The sequence below is a fragment of the Apodemus sylvaticus genome, chromosome X, assembly GCF_947179515.1.
Source record: "Apodemus sylvaticus chromosome X, mApoSyl1.1, whole genome shotgun sequence".
NCBI lineage: Eukaryota > Metazoa > Chordata > Mammalia > Rodentia > Muridae > Apodemus > Apodemus sylvaticus.
In genome coordinates this window covers 65991972-66016888 of record NC_067495.1, presented here as the reverse complement: position 1 = coordinate 66016888, position 24917 = coordinate 65991972, and the positions used below count along the sequence as shown (strand labels likewise).

The 24917-nt window shown below is 39.1% G+C and overlaps 1 protein-coding gene and 1 long non-coding RNA gene across 4 annotated transcripts in view; one reads left to right on the top strand and one right to left on the bottom strand.

The window, feature by feature from the left end:
• The window catches only part of Atp7a (ATPase copper transporting alpha), a 105396-nt gene that overhangs the window by 65361 nt on the left and 15118 nt on the right, over window positions 1-24917 (bottom strand). Inside the window, exon 2 of one of the 3 annotated variants that reach the window (XM_052170123.1) lies at window positions 24538-24608. The exons of the other annotated variants lie outside the window; for them this stretch is intronic. The gene's annotated coding sequence lies outside the window, so the exon portion shown is untranslated. The remainder of the gene's footprint in view (window positions 1-24537; window positions 24609-24917) is intronic. 3 annotated transcript variants of the gene reach the window in all.
• Window positions 15615-18020, top strand: LOC127674341 (uncharacterized). The gene is made up of 3 exons (XR_007975352.1): window positions 15615-15895; window positions 16738-16823; window positions 17151-18020. It is a non-coding gene; the product is annotated as an uncharacterized LOC127674341 (long non-coding RNA).

Genomic DNA, 24917 nt, shown 5'->3' with positions numbered 1-24917 from the left:
GTTTTACCAAACACAAAAATCTATTAAAAACTTTTTTTGATCCTATAGCTCAGGGATGACAGCAGAAGATGGCAATGGAAAGATTGCAAGGGCCAGAGGAACAGGAAGTTTGCTGTGTAATTGTGTCTCCTAGAAATGCCAAAGAAGCTATACCCATGAAATCTCACCAACACGGATGCCGAAACATGAGTTGAACAAGGATGATACCAAGAGACATGCCAAAATGGACAGGGAAAAGGCCTATATTCTACAACTGAGCAATATCCCCAGCCTTAATACTATTAATTATTTAAAAAGTCTTGGACTGAAGAGATAATTTTACAGAGCACTGGAAGTTCTTCCTAACGACCTGGGTTCAATTCCCAGAATTCACATGGCAGCTCACAATCAACTGTAATTCTAATTCGGGAGGATCTGATGCTTTTTTCTGGCCTCCACAGGCACCAGACACGCATATGTGGTATGTTTGTGTGTGTGATGTGTGTGTGTGTGTGTGTGTGTGTGTGTGTGTGTGTGTGTGTATGATGTCATATTCATAGGAAGGGAAGCACAGTGATGTTCACTTGTAATCCCATTACTGAGGATGGCAGAAATTTCTGATGCTCACTGGCCCAAATAGCTCAGCCTTATCAGCAAGGCCCAGATCCCAGTGAGACACTGACTTAGAACAAGGTGGAAAGAGCCTAAAGAACAGCAACCAAATGCACTCCCTGATAAGTGGATGTTAGCCCAAAAGCTCAAAATAAACAAGTTACAATTCACCCAGCACAGGAAGCTCAAGAAAGAGGACTGAAGTGAGGGTGCTTTGGTTCCTCTGAGAAAGGGAACAAAATACTCACAGGACAAATAAAGGAGACAAAGTGTGGTGCAGAGACTGAAGGAAAGGCCACCTGGAGACTGCCCTACCTGAGGATTCATCCTACAAACAGTCACCAAACCCTGATAGTACTATGGACAACAAGAAGTGTATACCAAAAAGAGCATGCCATGGTTGTCTCCAGAGGGGCCCTGCCAGAGACTTACATATACAGAGACAGATACTAGCAGCCAACTATTGGACTGGATGTAGGATCCCCAATGGAGGAGCTGGAGGGTGGTCCAGAGGAGCTGAAGGGGTTTACAGCCCCATGGGAAGAACAACGATATCGGCCACCCAGACATCCTAGGACTCCCAGGGACTGAACCATCAACCAAGGGATATACATGGTTTCAGCCAAAAATGTGACAGAGGAAGGCCTTGTTGGGCATCAGTGGGAGGAGTGGTCCTTGGTCAGGTGAAGGCTTAATAGAGGTCCCAACAAAGGGAAACTGAGGGGGAGGAGGGGGGAAGGGAGTCGGGTGGAGGGGCATATACATGGAGGCAGGGGGTGGGAGGAGTGGTTGGGGGTTTTCGGGGAGGGGGGAAACCCGGAAAGGGTTTTAGCATTTGAAATGTAAATGAAGATTATATTCAATAAAAAAACCCAGCAAACAAAAAGTTGCAGTCTGGCCTCCATATCTCATACATGACAGGGTGGCACGAATGGACATTTAAAAATGTGTGTCTTTTAATCCCAGGACTCAGGAGGCAGAGGCAGGCAGATCTCTGAGTTGGAGGCCAGCCTGGTCTACAAAGTGAATTCTGGGACAGCCAGGGCTACACAGAGAAACCCTGTCTCGAAAAAGCAAAAAAGCAAAACAAAACAGGCGAATGTCCTCATTAAAGAAAATAAACACAGGGGAAATAAATATGGGAAAAGATGTTCTTCCCAGCATTCTGAAAGTTGAGGAAGAGGATCCTGAGCATGAGGGCAAACTCCATCTCCAGAACCAGACCCTGTCTCCAAAAAATAGAGGGGGTTGGCTGCTTCCTTAATGTACAGATAAGGAAGAAGCTAGGATCAATACGAGGGCAGAGATCATGGCTTTCCCAGCAAATGGACCAAAAACTAAAGAGGATGATACAAATGCCTATGAAATACGCCACTCCAAAAATCACTTCAACATGTGAAACAATTTCAACAATTCCATAAAATGTTCATGGTGTGTGTGTGTGTGTGTGTGTGTGTGTGTGTTTGCGTGTGTGCAAGTGAACACCTGAGATATACTTTAGTTACCATCTATCAACTATCACTCTCAACCTTAATTTTGAAGATAAGATCTCTGGCTGAGCCTGAAGACCACTGTTTTGGCAAAGCTAGTTAGCCAGAAAGCTTCCAGGTCTTTGCATCCTGAACTGAGATTACAAGCACATGCCACCAGGCCTGACTGGCATTTATGTGGGTTCTTGAGATCAAAATTCAGATCTTTCTGCTTCCACAGCAATCACTGTACTCACTGAGCCATGGCTCCAGCCCCTACAACTGCATGAAATAATTGAAATGTTTTCAGTTGAAAAGTGAACATCAAAAATTAGAATGAAGAAAGAAAATTCTAAAAAGCACATGGAATCTAATGAATGAAAACGAATCTAATTATATACAGTCCTCATATGAAAGCTAGTGGAAGGAACTAACACGCTATTTTGGAGATAATGATAGGTTTGCATACTCTGTTTAGCCAAAAAAAAAAAGTTGTTCAGTCAGGCCTTACGAAGAGGATGGGCCAGGCTGCAGATTGGGATATAGAGAAGACTGAAGAACTCAGCAACCGGCTTGCCACACTTTTTAACAGCCAAGATGGAATCTGAAATTCAAAAAGGAATAAGAGAAAGAGGAGAAAAAAGAAACCATAATGGGGAATTAAAGCAAAGAGAAAGAAAACCAAAAGCTACCAGGGATTAACATAGCCTTAGAGAGTTTGTGAGTTTTGTAGAGTGGTGTGCTTTAGTTTATTACTATTAACAAAAAGATGTTCTTACTTAATACACATACAGTATAAAATCAACTTTGCTTTTCGTCTGTTTGGCTTTCCTGTCTGCTCTTGGCATGACTATGTTTTTCTAGAACTGTGGGATGGGAGATTATGGATATATAGATATGAGAGAGACAGATAGGTGTCATGTTTATATGGGTGTGTACATGTATGCCTATGCATGGAGATCAGAAGTTGACCTCAGGTTTCTTTCTCAATCTCTTTGTACTTTTATTTTATTTTATTTTTGAGACAGGATTTCTCACAGGACCAGATGCTCAATGATTCATATAAGAGATTGGCCAGATAGGCTATCTGGCCAATGAGATCCTGGGATATGCCTATTTCTGAACCATAGCTCTGAGATTACAAACACATGCTACCTGGCTTTTGTTTGTACAGAAAGCACTCCACCTAGCCAGGCAGTGGTGGCACATGACTTTAGTTCCAGTGCTGTGGAGGCAGAGGCAGATAGATAGATCTCTGAATGTCAAGGCCAGTCTGGTCTGCAGAGTGAGTTCAGAAAAGCCAGGGCTACACAGAGAGAGCCTGTTTTTAAAAACAAAGTAACAAACCAGAAAGCATTCCACCGAGTGAGCCATCTCCTCAGCCCTTGAGGCTGTGATGGGCTTTTGTGGGCTAAGGGTTTGGCTCAGTTAGCAGAGGATGCACAGTACTGGGTTCCAATCCTACAACTGCACAAACCAATTGGGCATGGTGGAGCATACCCTTAACTCCAGAACTAGGGAAGTGGAGGCAGGAGAATTAGAAGCCCAAGGTCATCCTCGAGTACATAGTAAGCACATAGTGAGATCAGCCTGGACTATATGAGAAAGAGATAATCTTAACTTTTATATATAATGAGTTAATCATAAATAGAAAATTCCCAATTACTACTAACTTTATAATATTCCAGAATTGCCAGTGGTATTAGTCTCTAGAAAAAAAGGCCCTTACCACTCTGTTCCTGGGGTGGGACTTCATTCCATTCTAGGTTCAAGCTGACTGGCCCTCATTTATGTTGATTCTGTAAGCAATCTAATCACCTACTAAGAAATTCCTTTTCTGGCTAGGTGAGTCAGTCATACTTTATGTTGCTACAAACAAGAACCAAGCCTAATATGTGTGCAGTAAACAGCAGCTGGCCATTAAAAACAAGAATGTAGGGAAGATATTCATGCAGGGAAAATATTCTTTAAGTGAGAAAAGGCAAATTTCACTCTATTAGAAGTTCTCTTAAGCAACCTCCAGCAATTTAGTGGATGGTGTGGCTTCTAACAGCGATTGTTGAGGTTTCCACAGCATGCTCAGTTTCTGGGGGCACATTCCACATTCCGTCAGAACTGCCAGCACACTAACAGTTGGGTTTGACCTTCAAACTCTTTGTGCCTGCTGACCTTCTCATGATTGTGGGATAAAATGAAATACTATGTAAACTGATAAAATAAGAATATAAGAGATATCTGTTCTCCATATGAGAACAAAGGTGCTTTAGAATCAGTTAGTAAAGGCAAATAGTAAAGTTACTGCCTAAATAGCTGTATAAGATCAACTTTACAATCTGAAAGAATTCTGACAGCTTAAGTTTGCTTTCTTTTAGTACAGCAGTTTTCAACCTATAGGGTGTGGCCTCTTTAGCAAATCTCTATCTTTAAAAATGTTTATATTATGATTTATAACAGTAGCAGGATATAATGAAGTAGCAATAAAAATAATTTTATGATTGGGGGTCCCCACAACATGGAGAACTGTATTAGGGCCAGGCAGTGGTGGCGCACGCCTGTAATTCCAGCACTTGGGAGGCAGAGGCAGGCAGATTTCTGAGTTTGAGGCTAGCCTGGTCTACAAAGTGAGTTCCAGGACAGCCAGGACCATACAGAGAAAACCTGTTTTGAAAAAAAAAAACAAACAAAACAAGACAAAAACTGTATTAAAGGGTCACAGCATTAAGAAGGTTGAAAACCACTGTTTTAATATAACCAAATGATAAACTAGCAATCAGGAATGAAATGATATCCTGTATTGTTTATCAAAAAGAATGTTGCAGGAGTGGCTCAGTGGTCAAGGACACTCACTGGCTACTCTTCCAAAGGACTTATGTCAGTCCCGGCACACACAGAGGCACACACCAGGCACACCCATGGTGCACAGACATACATGTAGGCAAAGCACATAAAACAAAATAAATAAAATAAGATAATAAGAATAACTAAAACATTTAAAAAAGAAAAATGAATCCAAACACAAAGAAAAGGCCTTGGCTCTGCATATAAACACTGTTGAATAATTGAATGTATGTTTTAGGTGTTTTTTTTTTTTAAATAACTAGTCTTAACCAGGGATTTTGGTACATGCCTGTAATTTCTACACTTGCAAGGTGAAAGCAGAAGAATCAAGAATCCACAGTCAAGCTCAGGTCAATATAGTATGTTCCAAACCAGCCTATGTATGCTATATTAGATTAAAAAAAAACTTGGGTTGGAGAGATGGCTCAGCAGTTAAGAACACTTACTACTGCTCTAGAAAAGGACCCTGGTTCAGTTTCCAGCACCTACATAATTGCTCAAAATCATCTAGTTTACTAAACTAGTTAATTCTTGTTTCAGGGAATCTGATGCTCTCTTCTTTTCTCTGAGGGTTCCTGCACACTCATATATGTGCATGTGCACACACACATCATGTGCGCACATGCATTCATGTACGCACACACGCCACTCCAGTATATATGTACACATTATCCATTTATCTGAGAAAGCCAGTACCACTGAAAAGGTCCTCTCACCAGATTAAGATGTGACCTTGTTTGCTCTGTTTTACTCTTTGGGTTATTGCTCATTTTCTAAACCTGGCTGAAGATCCTTCCTGTTGCATCTATAAGCAATCTAATAGCCTACCAATAAATTCCCTTTGGATTTGGTGAGTCAAACCATTTGTACTCCTTTTACCTTTAAACTATTGTGAATAATGCTATGATGAATAGCTCAGTATAAATATCTGTTCAAGTCTCAGTTTTTAATGTGCTTGCTGTGTGCCCAGAATGAGAACTGGTGACTCATGTGGTAACTGTGTCTAGTTGTTCAGGATTCCCCCATACTGTTTCTACCATAACTAGGCATACTACACTTTACTAATGCACAAGGATCTTGGCTTCTCCATTTCCTCATCAAGGGTTAGTATATACTGGTTGTCAAGTAACATGCTTTGGTTTTACATCTCAAAAATTTCAAAGAAAATGGACAAACAAAATTAAAATATGGCTGGACATGATGGTACACAAAGAAACCCTGTGTTTAAAAAAGGAACTAAAATATGAATAAAACATAAAGGTGTACACTTGATTAACAGTCATTTTCTTATAAATATAACTTCATTTGTTCAGTGATGCTCAAATTTGTTCAAATCTCACTGTAGTCTATAATTTTTCTTAATTTCCACACTATGTACTGTTCTGAATTTATGATAAGAACTGGTTATAAGATATACTTATATACTTTATTTACTTATCTATTTTTGGCTTATTTGAAACAGGATCGCTCTATATAGCTTGGGCTCACCTAGAATTTGTTATGTAGCCCCAAGCTGGCCTGGAATTTGCAATCCTGCTGCATCAGCCTCCCTAGGAGTGTGTGCCACCACACCACCATATTATAGTTTAAATATTAAATATAATAATAATTTTTAATTCTAGTTCATAAATAATTAGCCTAAGAAGTTAGCACAATAATTTAGAACGAGTTCAAAAGGATCAGGATAAAAAGGCAAACAACTGGTCACTAGTGAGTGGTCCAAGCTTTGTAGAGTACTTCCTTCCTTTCACAGTGGATATAAGAAACTGAAATGTTGTGTATTTCCTTTCTATTAGTTCTTCAAATGTCTAGATAGCTCTTAGATTTCAACACATTTCTCTAAAATTTCTTCTAAAAGTCACACAGAGTACCAAATACAGTATTGTATTTCAGCACTAGAAAATAGTAACCAAGTAATAATGATATAACACTGACCATGAGTACAGCAAAGTAAATAAGCTAGTTAAGATGATATGAACAATATCTAATATCTACAAACAACTAACTTACCATCCTTAGCAACCTGTTATATCTGTTAACAACAGCAAATCACATACAAAGCCAAACCCATTAAAATAACAGCAGATTTATCAACAGAAACTAAAATCCAGGAAAACGTGAGATGATACACTTCAAGTTCAGAAAGAAAACTACTACCAAACCAAATTAGCATACCCAGCACAATTATCCTAATAAAAGAGAACTGAAAAGCTTTCATGATGATTGGCTAGCTATGGTAGTGCATTCCTTTAATGCTAGCCCTTGAGAGGCAAAAGGAGGGGGAACCTCTGTGAGTTCAAGGCCAGCCCAGTGAGCACTGAGATCTAGGATAGCAAGGGATACATAGTAAAACCTTGTCTGTAAAAATAGCTTCCATGAAAAAATAAATAAATAAATAAATAAAAAATAGCTTCCATGATAAACTAAGACAATTCAGAAGATACTTGAAAAGAAAGATAAACACATGGAGACAGTCACAAGAAACGGATAAAAACAACAAAACAACAGCAGGTATTCCACACCTTTCAACAGTACTTCTGAGTTCTGACAGTCTCAACTTCCAGTCAAAAGACACACACCAGTAAACTGGTTAAAAATATAGGCAAAAATATGTATTGCCTCTAACAAATATCTCACTAGCTTTAGGGTAAAAAGACTGAAAAAGATACTCCAAGCAAATAGACCTCAAACACCTATACTAAATCTAACAAGTAGACCTCAAACCAAAATTAGTAAGGAGAAACAAATTAAATTTAAAGGTTACATCCCCAGGTAAACAATCTACCAAGAGGAGGTAGCAATTCTAAATATATACAAATCAAATACTGGCACATCCTATTTCATAAAAACAAATACTACTGGATAGAAAGGCACAGACTGACTTACAACATAGTCAGTGTGTGACTTCAATGCCCCCCCTTTCACCAGTAGACAGGTAATACAGACAAAAAACAAACATCCAAGACAAATGACTTTGTAGCTCAAATGGACTTAATATAAATTTACAGACTTTATCCCAATGGCTACAGAATAGTCTTTACAGCAGCCCACAGAATATTCTTTAAAATAAGACCATATTGTAGGGGACACACACAAACACCACTGCTTCCTACCCATAATTCTGTTTATTTCTGCTATTGCTACAGTTTCTAGGCCAGAGATGATGTATCTCCAGAGTCCTCTAGATGCTTTGGCTAGGTCACGGTTGTGACAGACTCACTATGCCATATATTTGATGCTGCCAATCCCATGCTATAACCATCAATTAGCAGATCTTACCCATTTTCCTCTCTGTGGACTTACCCCCACAACTCCCTAGACATATGGACTTAGACTAGACAGCCCACATTCTCAGAGGACAGAATCACAAGAAACTTCTACCAGGCCAAGTACTGTAAGACTGGATATCCTCACAAGAATAGACTATCTTCAAACTGATATGTCTACTGGCATTTATGGTGGTTATACCAGGGTCAGAGGTAGACAGATCTATTAGACAACACAATAGAACGCATATTACAAGAATATGAAAAACTCTGGAAACACCATATATATCTTCACAGAGTAGTTGCATAGGAGAATTCTAATGTAGCCATCATTGACCACCTCAGAACAGAAAACTTTTGATTCTTTAGACTCACTTATCTCAGTGATTCAAAGTAATTGGAATAAGGTAAAATATAACTACATTGTGATACTTAATCGTGATTATCAACTTGTTGGGACTTAGAATCATTATGGAAACATACCTCTAGACATCTCTATTTCCAGAAATGTTTAAGTGAAAACAAGATGTATGTGGCACCATTTCATAGGCTGTTCCAGGATGAATAAAAAGGGGAAAGAAAACTAAACACCAGCATTTATCTCCTCTGATTTCTGACTGTGCCCAATGCTGTGATGCTCTGTACCTCAAACTGTGAATCGAAACAAAGTTTTCTGTCCTCAAGTTGTTTTGTCAAGTATTTTTTCACAGCAAAGATCATTAGAAGCTCCCAGACAATAATATTTTCCAAATTTCTAAAGTGAAATTGTAGTAAAAATTTCGGTTTAACACCAAATTACGTTATGCGTTTTTGTTTTAAACCCAGGTGTGGGAGAAGAGGCTGTGTCACCACAGGTGATTATGATTTGTCGCATGCACTAGCAGGGGAACTTGATATGACAGGGAAGGTTGGTACCACAGGAAGTAGGTGTGACAGTGGGACAGGGAGGAGAGGAACCTGCAATCAGGATATAAAGTGAATAAATAAAAACTTAAATTTCTAAAAAGAGAGGATATAGGGTGATAGGATAAAAGGTAGTTAATCTACTAGTCTCAAATAGTTTACAGTGGTATGGATTATTGTATATTAATTGTATATTGTATATTAAATAGAAATTTAAGATGATTTTGTTCAAATCTTGCTCAATATATCGTACATATGCAACTCATTTAAAAATGTAAAGTTCTAGTCTTATGAAAGCTATTGTTGCAATCTGTTTAGGATAATTAGAAATGCAAGTTAGTAATTAGTCACCTATAAATAATCTTACTTATAGTCTTGTTAGGTTCTAGTTTAGTTAATTACAGAAATAAGCTTTATTTAGTCTCTTGTATATGTTTTCATAGTTCAGCAGATAATAGCTAGAAACAAGCAATGTTTGTCTATTCAAATATACTATAAATAGATGGTCTTATACTTCAGAGAGCTACAGAATGTGGCATTTAAGATGTTTTAATAATAAAGGTGGGGGCTGCAACTGGGATATAAAGTGAATAAATTAATGAAAAAAATAATAAAAGGCTTTTCTGATAGAGACACATCTGCCCCTGGCACTACCTCTAATCTACTTCAATGATGTTGGGCACCAACAAACATAGTCACTGGGCAGAAACAGCCCTTAGCTTAAATGCTGACAGCAGACTGTTCAAACTGTGGACAAGCAAGACACTGGAAAGTCAACTACCCAACCTGTAGAGACTAGGTAGACCAGTTCTTCAAAATTCTTGCTTCACAGATAAAAGAACTATTAAGAACTTCTGAGAGAGGGAGAATTAGCTTCTCCAAGGGATAAGCTTCCTATCATTATCCAACACAGAGTGGTGAGGGCTGAAACCATATATACACAAACAACAAAAATGGACTCAGTAGATTGTATCTATATATTTATGCATAGTTATACATACATATATATGTAACAATAACCAATGAAAAAGATACTCAATTTAAGAATGAAGGGTGAGTTTTGGAAGGTGTTAAATGGGAAGGTTGAAAGTGATATAATTATATTTGAATTTAAAATGTATAAAAAATAAAATTAAAAAAATTAAAATGTATGTAAAAAATTAAAAAGAATGTAATTGGCTGAGTTGCATTATGGCTATATATTTAGCTTTAACACATATAGGTATAAAAAATGAACTTAGAGATTGGACCTAGATATCACAGATCTTGATACTAAAAGTGTCTAACTACATTTTACCACTTATTATGATGGGACTTTTTATATACAAACTTTTCATTGGATGTGAAAAAAAAGTCTCTCTGTTCAATCTTACCATATTTGTGATTTATTTTAAATAAGTTATCTGTCTTTTCTGCCTCCAATGCCACTATGATACCTGTGATGGTTTGAAAGAGATGGCCCCCATCGGCTTAGTCGCCAGGGAGTGGAACTATTTGGGAAGGAAGGTCTTGTTGGAGGAGGTGTGTCACTAGAAGTGAGCTTTGAGTTTTAAAAAGTCCATATCAGTTTCTCACTTTCTCTTCCTGCTGCCTACAGGTCAGGATATAAAGCACTCAGCTACTTCTCCAGCACCATGTCTACCTACCTGCCTAGCACCATCATCTCTTTCATAATGATAATGGATTAACCTGCTGATACTGTAAGCAACCCCCAATGAAATGCTTTCTTTTATAAGTTGTTCTGGATCATGGTGTCTTGTCACAGCAATAGAACAGTAACTAAGTACTTATGAAAATGCTTTTAGAATGGAAGGACCAACATGAGATCTGAATTTCACTCATGACTACACCCATCCTGTAGAATAGAAAATTAAATTATGTACTGTGAATTTCAAACATTTCTTCCAAGAGAGAATCAGTGAATGGAACAGCTGGGAATCAGGGTGAAGGGGTTGTAACTACCAGAAGGAATATAGGCAAAATCACTGTAACATCTGAGATGCCTTTTTCCATGGAAATACCTTACCATAAAACCATTTTTTAAAAACAGATTTATTTATTTTTATTGTATATGTGTAAATGTTTATCTGCATGCATCACCTGCATGCCTGATGCCTGTGTTGGTCAGAATAGGATCCCCTGGCACTGGAGTTAGTGATAGTTGTGATCAATCATGTGGGTACTTGGAACCAAATCTAGGTCCTCTGTAAGAACGGCAAGTGCAGCCGGGCAGTGGTGGCGCACGCCTGTAATCCCAGCACTCTGGGAGGTAGAGGCAGGTGGATTTCTGAGTTCGAGGCCAGCCTGGTCTACAGAGTGCATTCCAGGACAGCCAGGGCTACACAGAGAAACCCTGTCTCGAAAAAGCTAAATCCAAAAAACCAAAAAAATAAAAATAAAAATAAAAATAAATTTTAAAAAAAGCAAGTGCTCTTAACTGCTGAACCATTTCTCAAGGCTCCCAAAAACATATAAAGAACTATAAGCTATGTGATTGGTTATAAGTAGTGGCTAATGACAAAAAGTACAAAATTATGTTACTTCCCAATTAACAGGTCTGAAAATAAAGCTTAAAATTAATTTATCTGGAATATTTTTGTTTGAATTCATAAATGAAGTTTAGGACAAAAAAAATTAAAAATATAAAGCTTATTACTAAAATTCTATAAGAAGTCTAATCTACAACTTCAGAAATATAATATAGGTTTTAAAATAGTCTTTAATTTTTCATTATAGTGTGTGTATGTGTGTGTTTGTGCACGCACGCACACACATGCATCTCATGCTGTGTATGTGATAGTCAGAGGACAACTTACAGGAGTCTTTCTCCTTCTACCATACGGGTCCCAAGGATCATAATCAGGTCAACAGGATAGGTGGCCTCTTAACCTATTAAGCTATTTCATTGGCCTCTTAGCATAGGTGTCTAATAAAGGCAACAGGTAAACCTCATATCTGGAGACAATGTTACACTAAGACCACAGAAGAAAAAAGAACTTGGCCAGCTTTTGATGTTTCCATTGGTGACAGCATATCCTAGAAAATTTCAACTCATTATTTCTCTGTTGACCTACTGAGGTAATTTGGCAAATTACCCTTCTGCTACCACTTAGCTCTATAATTCTGGGCAATTATATATGTTGGCCTACAGGGACTCTGGCTTACAAACACAGCATAAAAAGTTGTCATGTCAGATTGACATTAAACACTAGGCAACTAAATATGTTATCTAAAAATACATGTTAAGAAAATTTTAAGAAGTCAAAAGTAATTAACCTACATTAGACTACCATCAGGAATGGCATGAGCTGAAAAGTTGGCTCAGCAGTTAAGAGCACTGGCTGCTATTGCAGAGGATCCAGGTTCAATTTCCAGCCTCCACATGGTGTCTTTCGACCATCTGTAACTCTAGTTCCAGGAGAATCCAAAGCCTTCTTTCTGGCACCATCTTTGAGAACATCAGACATGCACATAGTGTACATACATATAAAATAATAAATAAATCTATAAAAAGGAATAATATAATTGTCATAAACCTAATCACTCTCATTAGCAGATCATGTCAGTGGTCTATTCAGAAATCACTGTAAAAATGACCCAGTTGACTGGTATTTCTTCTTGTCCACCTTAAAAGAGGCACAGATGATCACATCCTTTCCTCTAAAGCATTTATGCTGTCTCTTGCTAAACATTTCTATTGTACAATGTCATCTTCAACCTGATTGCTTGACATACATTTGACTACTAAATGAAAAGATAATCAAATTATTTAAAAACAAAAATTTGGAACACCAGACAGGATGACACACACTTGCTGCAATACCCGTATGCAAAAGGATAAGACAGGAGAATCACAATTTCAAGGTTAATGTTTGCTGCACAATGATTTTTTTTTTCAAAAATGGCATATATAGGACTGGAGAGATGGCTCAGTGGTTAAGAGCACTGCTTTTCCTAAGGTCCTGAGTTCAAATCCCATCATCCACATGGTGGCTCACAACCATCTGTAATGAGATCTGATGTCCTCTTCTGGGGTGTCTGAAGATACCTACAGTGTACTTACATATAATAAACACATCTTTAAAAACATGAAATATATAACACAAACTATAAAACCATAACATTGAGTTAGCCACTGTTCTAGTGCTGTAAAGAGACACCATGACCAAAGAAAGCATTTAATTGGAGCTTTGCTTCCCCTTTCAGAAGGTTAATCCATTATCATCTCAGCAGGCATCATGGCGGTAAGCATGGTGTTGGAATAGTGATGAGAACTACTCCTGATCTATAAGCAGAGAAAAGGGGGGGGGGGGGTTAGGTCTGGGGTAGGGGAAGGGCTTTTGAAACCTCAAAGCCTCTAACTCCCTCTAATGAGGTCACATCTCCTTATGTTTTTAAATAGTGTCACTTCCTGATGATTAAGCATTTAAATATATGAACCTATAGGGGCCATTCTTACTCAAACCACCACAGGCAGCATGTTTCTTTGCTTACTGACTTGGCAAGGAATTAGAAAGTTTGGGCTAATATCCGCCTATCAGTGAGTGCATACCATGTGTGTTCTTTTGTGATTGGGTCACCTCACTCAGGATGACATTCTCCACTTCCAAAGAATATATCGAATAAAAAAAAATTTAAAAAAAGGAAAAAAAGTTTGATGTGCCTAACAGTAATATGGTCTAGGATACAGAAGAATCTTTTATCATACTGTTAACCAAGTAAAAATCATTGTGGCCTTTCTGACAGGCAATTATCTAAGGCAAACATAAAATATGGACATGACTCGGCAATTTTACAGAAACAAATCTAACCTATAAAACTACTTCCATAGATGCATAAAAACAATATGGACGAGCGCATTTAAGATACTTAAAACTTGAAAAGTGGCTAGACATGGTAGCCACTGGTAATTCCAGTCATGAAGATCTCAACTTCAGCCCACTCTGGACTATATATAAAGATCATGTCTCAAAAGAGACCTAGGGGCTCTTTTAATGTTGATCATTAAGCACACACACAGAGGGAGAGCACAAGTGACGCGTGGTGGCACATACCTTTAATCCTAGCACTTGAGAGGCAGAGACAGGCTGACTCAAGGCCACACTGATCTACATAGTGAGTTAGGCCAGCATAGGTGACATAGTGAGATCCTGTCTCAAGAAAATAACAGCAAAAAACAAACAGAAAAGGTTGATGTAGTCATACTAAAAAGTACTACATAGCAGGAAAATACAATGATTTATATATGTTTCATAGTGATAGAGAAGCAGATTTGTAAAATGAAGAGTCTAGAAGAAAATAAGCTATAACAGTTATTATTCTATGTGCTGGTTAGTGCTTTGTCAACTTGACACAACTGGGGTCATGCAGGAAGAGGAACTTCAATTGGCAAACTGTCTCAGTAAGATTGGCCTGTAGGCTAGTTGGTGGGGTATTTTCTTGATCAATGAGATGTGGGCAGTGTCACTCCTGGGCAGGTGACCCTGGTGAAATAAAAGGAGTCACATGTGAGCTGCGAGAGCCAGTAGCTGCCTTCCTCCATCACCTCTCCTTCAGTTCCTGTCTTGATGTCCTGTCCCGACTTCCCTTCATGATAAGACTAGAAGCTGTAAAATGGAATAGTCTTTCTTCCCCATGTTGCTTTTGGTCAGTGGTATTTATCATAGCAACAGAGAAGCAAATTAGAACAGTCTATAAGGGGATAATTTCCTCTTTTAATTTTATAAATTTCTTTATTACTACCATTTCATTAAAGCAAGCTTGGTTTTCTCTAAAATTCTGTTTACTTCAATGAGATGCATTTTATTTTCTTCTGTAGCTGTAGACCTTTTTCATGTACAGAGGAATCATGGGACATGTAGTTCCCTTTTGTTTTTGTAATGTATATGTCTCCAAGTATGTTTGTGTACCACAAGCAGGCCTGATGTCTTCAGAGGAGAGAAGATGGCATGGGATCACTGGGACTGGAGTTACCTGTGGTTGTGAGATATCATGTAGATTCTGGCAGTCAAACCTGGATCATCCGGAAGAGCAAGAGATGCCCTTAACCACTGAGCCATATGTACACGTCTAACATTTAGTTCCTTTGTTTTGGGGTGGGGGAGTGTTTCAAGGCAGACTATGTGGTTCTGACTGCCCTGGAACCCACTAGGTAGACCAGGCTAGCCTCAAACTCCTAGGGATCTACCTGCCTCTGTGCCACAATGCCTGGCTATTTGTAGTTCCTTTTCAAAGAATATGATCTAGCAAAGATTCAGAGTTTGAAAGAAAAAAGAGAAGGAAAGGGAAGAAAGAGTATCTGGGCACTTATAATCCCAGCACTCTGAAGGCAGAGGCAGGAGGATCAGGATTTAAAACATTCCTCTAAATAACTAGCTCAAGGGTAGCCTGGGCTATGTGAAACCTTGTTTAAAAACAAAACAAAAAAAACAAACAAACAAAATAAAACAAAGGGAGATGGTTTATTCAGTCAAGTACTTGCTGCATGAGTGTCTGGCTCTGATTCCCAGCACCTACATAAAAGCCACGCCTAACAACAGCCTGTACCTGTAATCCAGTGCTAGGGAGGCAGAAACAAAGGATCCATGAGACTCACTACTTGGTTTGTATGTGCTCCACCCAGGGAGTGGCACTATTAGGAGGTGTGGCCTTGTTGGAGTAGGTGTGTCACTGTGGCTGTGGGCTTTAATATCTAGTGCTAGCTGCCAGTCAGTGTTCTGCTGGCAGCCTTCAGATGAAGATGTACAACTCTCAACTCCTCTTTGCATCATGCCTGCCTGGATACCTCCATGTTCCCACCTTGATGATATGGACTGAACCTCTGAACCTGTAAGCCAGCCCCAATTAAATTTTATCCTTTATAAGACTTGCCTTGGTCATGGAGTCTGTTCACAGCAGTAAAACCCTAAGACAGTGGCCCTCTATAATCTTCCCTATAGTTTTATTCTGAATAGTTACTGTTTCTTTTGCAAGCCTGAGTGAGCCCTATTTTCAGTTCTTTGGATAAGAGGTCAACAACCTGAAAACTTGCCCAGGCCTCCAAGCCTATTTTGGGGAACTCCAGAGAGATCTTATTAAAAAAAAAAAAAAAAGAATAAGATGGAGAACAACTGACGGTGATATCCTACTTCACCTCTGCTCTCTATGTGCATGCATATATACACACACATACACACACATAAAAGGAAACAGAAAGCAAGAGAAGACTACTTAGGGCTAAGGACAGTTAATCAGTTGAAAAGAGTACACATTGCATTTTCAGAGAACTCGAGTTCAGTTCACAGTTCCTATGTCAGGAGGGTCACAAATCTCTGTTATTCCAGCTCTAAAGGATCTATCTCTTCGTTCTTCTTACCTCTGTGGGTACCTGCACTCACATGCATACGCATACTCAAATACACATACATATATAAATAAACCTTTTAAAATGAAAGAGAGGGCTAATAATGTGTCAAAAAGGGATTCTATTAGTGCTGGAGTAAAGCAGCATTGCTGAGCACTAAAAGAATGGGCAGCACGTGACTTGATAATCTTTAAATGTTTAACATTTTTGGAGGCAGGCTAACTCATGTAGCCCAGGCTAACTCATGTAGCCCAGGCTAACTCATGTAGTCCAGGCTAACTACAAACTTTCTACACATCTGAGGATTTCCTGAACTTCCTTTCTCTAGCTTCATAGTGCTGGGATTACAAAGTCCTCCACCATCTCCAGTTCCTGTGTTGCCAGAGACTCAGCCCAGGACCAGGTACATCCTAGGTAGGCACACGGCCAACCCCTGTGCAAGGTATTCAACAGTAAATTTCTAACAGAAGGACAAAAGAAAATGTGAAATATAGTTTTCAATTATTATAACATTTAAAACAAGCAGACCCAACAAAGATTACAATTAGTTTGAAAGGCCAATGAAACTCTCCAATTGTAATCAGAAAGTCTAACAGAAAAGAGAAACCACCACCCCTGTCAACAGTCTGAGAGTCCACAGATGAGAAGAGGAAAACACTGAATATCCTAAGTTGATTTGGGAAGTGGATGTGAGACAAAGAATCATATGACTAAATTGAATCAAATCCTCTCCCAAACTAGGAATGCATGCAGTCTATGAAATGGAGAACAGCATGAAGAAGTCATATGAAAGCAATCACGGGGCTGTCTGTTAAATGAGGGTTTGAACTAGACTATGACGGGATGGAGTTGAGAGAGTATTTTTTTTTAACTCAATTCAACATCAACAAATTCCAATAAATCTGTCATGGGCAAAATAACTAGCAACATCCTGTTGTTTTGGTAACTAAGGTCTTGGGTTAATTTTAACATGCTTAAAGGTAATCAAAGCAACTTTCTGCCCATGCTTTCCAGACAGAAGGTCCCAAATCCAGCAAATCTATGACATGGTGACAGTGTTCCCAGTGGAACAAATTCTGTTAGTGTAATATACTTACCTAATAAACCTAGTTGTATCCACATCATAAAGATATTTTATATTTAACCTTAACATGTAAAGTTCAAGAGAACTTTAATACAAGAAAAAAGTGGGGGAAAATCCATTCCTAAAGTGCATCCTAAAGGTGTAAATAAAAACTTCCTACCTTTTTATTTACTTGTCTTGTGTGTACATGGATAGACCTGCAAGCAAGCTCGCCATGGCATAGGTGCGGAGGTCCAGTTCTGGAACTCGAACTCTTGACAACTCATCAGGCTTGGCACCAGTGCCTTTATCAAACACTTGCATCAAACAAAAGTGAGCCTAGGGATGTCCCTCAGTGGAGGAGAGGCCTTGGGCTTCACCTCCAGTGCCACAAAAACAAAACAACTGTTATCTCAAAAGAAGAAATAAGGACCTAGCATTTTATAAAACTGTTGTAATGAAGGCTGGGAACAAAGCTCAAAGTTAGAGTACTAAGTGCCAAGATTCAATCCCCAGGACCAGAAAGTATTATCGTTAAATTAAATGAATGTCGGATTTTTTTCCCAACAATTCCTTTTTGATTTACATTTAAGGTTGTTTCCAGTTCAGTACTATTCCAAACATTGTTGTGATGAACATCCTTGTATATGATCTCTACTTTTGACAAAATTCCTGGAAGTGGAACTGCTAAATCACAGAGTACATACACTCCAAACTCTGATAAACAGTGCCCTACTGACCTTAGAAAAAGGATACCAATTTATATTCCCACTAACAGCTCATAAAAATAGTTAGAGCCAGATGTGCTGCATGCCTGGAATCTGAGTACTTGAGAAGTTAAAGCTAGAGGATCAGTACAAGTCCAAGGCCAGGCTGAGCTACATCCTGACTCAAAAACAAGTAGTTAGGATTCAGGCAGTGATGCCGGCCTGAGATCCCAGCCCTGAGGGAACAATGAAGGAGGACCAGGAGTCTGGGACCAGTGAGATCTTGCCTCAAAACAGTGATTTTTTTTTTTTCTGAGACAAAGTCTTGCTGTGTAAACCATGCTGGTCTTGAACTCAAAGAGGTTCACCTCTTTCTGCTTTCCCAGTAACCAGGTCTAATGGTGCAGGCTACCATGCCCACCCCCTTGCACTTCTTAAAGCTTCTATTACTAACAGCCCATCCTCCAGAAAGAGGCATTATGCCTGCTAGCAATTTAACATAGTAGCTATTTTCTCACATTGGTTTTTGTTTGTTTGATTGGTTGGTTGCTTTTCCTTTCCAAGACTAAGGATCAAGCCCAGGGCTTCATACTGTATCAGGCCTATCATGGAAAGTCAAAATGTATTTTTTTATTCAATTACTTTTAAGTTTTTTCAATCTGTTCTATGAAAAACATTCATCTACTGATCTTTACCTTTGGTAACTTGAGACTTTCTGACATTTAAATTTCTGCCCATAAATTGCCTATTTATTACCATTATGCCCTTTTTGTTGTTATTTTGGAACTTGCGATATGACCAGGCTGCCCTGACAGAGATCCTACTGGCTTCTACTCTGAATGTTCTGATTAAAGGTGTGTGTCACCATGCCTGTCCTAGGAGTACACTTTTAGCTTTGGTTTTAAATTAGCATACAAAGCAATGGGCTTCATTCTGAAATTTTCATACACACTTTGTTGTTGCTCCTCCTCCCTTGTACCCCTCCCCCACCTCCCTGCTCTCACCTCCACTGCCAGGAGTGCCCTCCCCACTTTTACATCACATGTACACCGGGATCTCCTCCCTTCTTCTTTAAGATCGTTTTCCTTTGTTAAGGCCCTTTTAGTTCCATGATCCATACTCAAATTTACTCCACGCATATCACACACATAAATATTTAAAGTTAGAGACTATGTATGACAGAATATGTAATATTTGTCTTTCTGAATCTAGGTTACTTCCCTGAATAATATAATTTCCAAATCCATCCATTTTGCTACAAATTTCATGATTTTGAGTTTTTCCTAACTGAATAGACTTCTGTTTTATGTACCACGCTCATCTGCTGATGGACATCTAGGCTGATTCCAATTTCTAAGTATTCATCAGTGGAGGGTTCTCAAAAACTAAAATAGAACTACCACATGACCCAGTTACTCTTGGGCAAATATCCAAAGAACTCTAAATCTTACCCAGAGATGGCTCATCCACATTTACTGCTGCGCTGTTCTTGTGTTTACCTGCTATGGACATGAATAATTCCTTTGTCACATTTATTGCTAATGCTTTGCAACAGTTTCTTGTTTATCTTTTTCTCTCTTTCTGGATTCCTTTCTCTTTTGCAGCTTTTTAACTTGTATCTGACTCAGGCATTGTGTTTGAAAGGCTTTCCCTACCACAAGCCTACACTAACATGTGCTTTTCCTTTCTCCTAGTACCACGTGTACTTCACATTTCAATACTAAACTAACCTAGAGCAAATGTTAGCTAAGTTCCTACCACCGGAAACTCTCCCGCCTCACATGAATTACTTGTCCCAAAGCCATTGCCAAGGAAGCTAGTTGTTTCTCCCTCTCTAAAATGCTTTCACATATATGCTAAAATTTTATTTATAGTGATACCTTCTTTGCCGTAGCTTTGCAGCTGAGCAGATGGCTCAGTGGTTAAGAGCACACACTGGCTTTCCAGTGGACCAGGTTTTAATTCCCAGCATCCACATCAGATGGTTCTAAGCAGCCTGTAACTCTAGTTCCAAACTATCAGGTCCAAAAGAAACTAGGGACAAATAAACTATCTGTGGTACTTAGTAGGAAACCAAAGTACAAGCTGGCCTCCAGGTTCTCTCAGCAGCACACAGAACTATGACAGAGTCCATGCTGACATCCTGTATCTTCTCACCCCACCACACCACTTACCCTAACGTCCTCCAGTTCCTGGGCTACTGGTTCCCTAGTTTCTCATTCCTATGAAACCCTGCCATCCAGGCCCTGCTCTCCTGGTGCTCTCTGTTCTTTCCTTTCTTCTCTTCCTCTCTCACCATCCTCACACCCCCACCTCTCTCCTCTCACAGCTAAGTCAAGTCTGCTGACCTTGATCAGTTTACTACTCTTTCTCCTTACTCTAGACTCTTCCAGTACCCTCATATCTACAACAGAAACCTTCCCTTCAACTGTAACTTCAAAGGGTCCTCAATTTATACACAGAGCATCTGACATCTCTGGATTCCATGGACAGCCACACTCATGTGACACACACAAATACATACACAGATAATCAGAGAAACTTCCTCCAGCAGTAGATGAGAACAAACACAGGAACCAAGAGCCTACTTCATGCAGAGGAAGAGACCTTTTACCACCCAGCCCTAAATGGAATGTCTCCATCAAACCCTCCCCTCAGGATTCAGGGAATCCCACAGAAAGGGGGGCATACAGAATGTAAAAGCCAGATGGGACAGAGGATACCAAGGAAACAAGAGCCTCTAAATCAACAAGATCAAAGCTCTTAGGAACTCAGAGACTAAGGCAGCAGCCACAGGGTCAGCACCAGGTCCTTGGTGTATATATTATAGCTTCCTGTTTAGTATCTTTATGGGATTCCTGAGTGTGGGAATAAGCCAGGTCTCTGATTCCTGTGTCTTCTCTTGGGCTCCTTTCCTTCTCTTTGTTTATCTTGTCCAGCTCTGATGTAATAGTATTTATCTTATATTTTATGTTATATTTTATTATTATCCCTTAGAAGCCTGTTTTCTCATGGGAGACAGAAAGGGAGTGGGAGGGAGGAGAATTAGGAGGAGGAGAGGAAACCATAATCAGGCTATACTATGTGAGGAATAAATCTAGTTTCAATAAAAGGGGAAAAAGAAAAAAGATACTAGAAATTAATAAGGCTTGTAAACAACAACAAAGGCATGGTGTGGGAAACAGAGTAGAAAGGGGAGTAGCAAAGGTGAAGTTATAGTACGTTATGCAGGGCATAGTAGGGATCAGCAGAATGCACTTTAAAAAGTTATTAAAAATTATGTTCTTGTTATTATATCTTGTTCTGTATATGATATGAATGCTCAGGGTACTAGTAAAAGAAAAGCATCTCCCTTACTTTCTGGCTGCCTGGATAAATGATTTCTCCAAGGGACCAGGGAACTTAAGCAGGCCTTACACTTGCAGATTTTTTTTTTTTGGTTTTTTTGAGACAGAGTTTCTCTGTGTAGCCCTGGCTGTCCTGGAACTCTCTCTGTAGACCAGGCTGGCCTCGAATTCAGAAATCCGCCTGCCTCTGCCTCCCAAGTGCTGGGACTACAGGCATGCACCACTACTGACCGGCTGAAGAATTAACAGATGCAAAGTCTAAACAACACTTAATCATGGTACGTTTATCTGATAGAACCACCAATGCTCACTGAAATAAAAAGTCTATATTATGCTGTGTGATAAACACTTGTGATTCTCTATGTTTAGCTAAATAAGACATTTCTATGGCTTTCCACATAGGGGTGGTAAATAACATCTTGTTTTTTCTGTTTCCCCCCTTTCCCCCCCCCACCCCCAGACAGATTTTTTCTATGTCTGCCTGTCCTGGAGCTAGCTTATAGCCAGGCTGGCCTTGAACTCACAAAGATAGCCAACCTCTGCCTCCCAAGTGCTAGGATTAAAAGCATGTGCCACTCAGGAGACAACTATTATCAGGCTCCTGTCAGTAAGCACGCGTTAGCATACATAATAATGTCTGGGTTTGGTAACTGTATGTGGGATAGATCCTCAAATAGGGTAGTCTCTGGATGGTCTTTCCCTCAGACTCTGCTTCACAGTTTGTCTCTGTATCTCCTCCCATGGGTATTTTGTTCCCCACTGTTGGACATCAAAGGGATGAGAGGCCCTTGGTTCTGAGAAGGCTTGACACCCCAGTATAGAGGAATGCCAGGACAGGGAAGCAGGAGTGGGTGGATTGGTGAGCAGGGCGAAGGGGGATGGGGGTTTTCTAGGGGGGAAACCATTTGAAATGTAAATAAAGAAAATATCTAGGGCTGGAGAGATGGCTCAGCAGTTAAAAGCACTGACTGCTCTTCAAGAGGTCCTGAGTTCAATTCCAGCAACCACATGGTGCCTCACAACCATGTGTAATGGGATCCGATGCCCTCTTCTGGTGTGTCTGAAGATAACTACAGTGTACTCATATGAATAAAAAGTAAATAAATAAATCTAAAAATAAATAAATAAGTAAATAAATAAAACAAAATATCTAATAAAAAAAAAAGCATGTGCCACCACTGCCACTTTCTTTACCTGAACCGCCCTTCATATAGTATTGATAGTATAAGGAAGACAACCTGAAAGTCTTCCTAGGAGAACTAGCAAACCAAAGCAAGTGTTAATGCCAACCATTTATCCATTGATTTAGTGTGAGCTGGCAAGAAAAATAAGGATGAAAGACTGGGAAGGGGCTAGGGGAGAGACGAGGGAGGAGGGGACAGCCAAAGATCTCATGCTGCTCCTTTACTTTATACCCAGTACTTCCTGTTCCCTGAAACCTGGCACCCAGTGTTTTCCTACTTAGTTTTGCTTTTCTGGAATTGTCATATAAATGGAATTTTGCACTATGCAAACTTTTGAAGCTGGCTTCTTTCATTCAGCAAACTGCAGTTTTAGAGATTCAGTGACATAATTATATGAATCAACCAGGCAGTTTTCTTTTTTATCAAAGAGTAGCATACCATAGCATGGGGTGCAACCATTTGCCTATCTGTTTCACTGGTTGAAAGAAGTGGCCTGTTTCCAAGTTTGGTGACTAGTGCTAAATAACATTTGTGTTATTTAAACAAGGGTTATTGTATTGTTAGGTTTCTAAAGCAGAAGGGTACTGTGAGCTACAGCCTTAGTACCCAAGTAGAGCTTTTTTTGTGAACCTGAGCCTTCATTTCTCTTGGCAGATACCTAGAAGGAGGACTGTGAGGTAGATGATAAATACAGGTAATTACACCAGAAACTGCAGCTAGGTATTTTCTCTTCAGTGGAAGCATTGCTTTTCCTCTCCTACTCACCAGCAATAAATATTCTAGTTGCTCTGCATAGCTGCCAGTTTTGTTATACATTTTTACACACTCGAATAATATAATTTGTGTTTTCTTAAATAACTTTATTTTTAGGGCATTCTTAAGGTCATAAGAAAATTGACCAGAAAATACAAAAGTTTCCCATAGGCCTCCCGCTATCTGGGATATTTTTTTTTGAGATGGGTATTTCAGTATAGCCCTGGCTATCCTGAAACTTACTCTGTACACTGGGCTAGCCTGGAACCCAGATATCTGCCTGCCAATGCCTCTTGAGTATCGGGATTAAAGGCATGTGCCACCAAGCCCAGCTAGCATCTTTATATATTCTAAGTGGAAGCTCTATAGCCTTAGCCACTTTATTATTTAGTTATTTTCTCAGTGTTAAATGTTGAGGATTTCAAAAGTTTATTCTATGTGAGTCTTTGCCAAAACATATTTCGCAAATGTTTTCTCTTAGTCTAGGTATGACTGAATGCACGTAACAGACAGTTACGTAAGAAGACATAAAGCTAATTGTTAGTTTAGTCATTGATTTTTCCCCCATTTTCTTGTGGGGGATAAATACATATAAATATACTCCATTTCAAATGGCTGCTCTAACTATATTAGTTGACTGAATTGTATAGTTTTGGGGGCCAGGTTAATTGTGTTGTTTTGGGAGTCAGGCAAGTTATAGGACCAGAGAAACCCTGTCTCAAAGTGGGAATAGCAGAACAAGACAAACTGCCACTAAGAATAACGCTTACTAAGCACTTACACATATACATAAAAAAAATAAATCATAAAAAAGAATCTATTATTTAGCCAGGTATGGGACACATTCCTGCAGTTCCTCGACTTAAATTTTTTCTCATTATAAATATAATGACTCTCAGAAAATTCAGAAGTCATTGAAAGAATATAAAAAAAAAAGAAGCAATTAGCCAAGATCTGACTATAGCTATTTTGTATATATCCTTACAGTTGTCTATAGGATAAATATATAAATTAAAAAATAAAGTTGGACTCATATTATAATTTTTATAACAATAAAAAAAGAATAACACTTACTATTTAGGGTATTTCACGTCGAAATTCAGGGCGGTAGAGCCTAACTTATGCAGGGTGTTCAATCTCTAACACTGGAAAAAAAGATGCAAATTCATCATGATTCACTGGAAGAATGTTCCATCCAGAATCTACTCCTGAGTTTCATTGTTTGATAATTTGTTTGTAAAAGATAGATCTACCTAAAAGAAAGCTATTTTCCCCATCTGGATAAGCTGTTTTCACAAAGTCAATTCCTGCCTTTAGTTAATTTGCTTTAAAGGATGAGTCACCTTTTTTGTTGTGCTTGCAATCAGCCCCACAGCCCCACAGCCCCACAGCCACACAGCCACACAGCCCCACAGCCACACAGCCACACAACCACACAGCCCAGTCCTAGAATG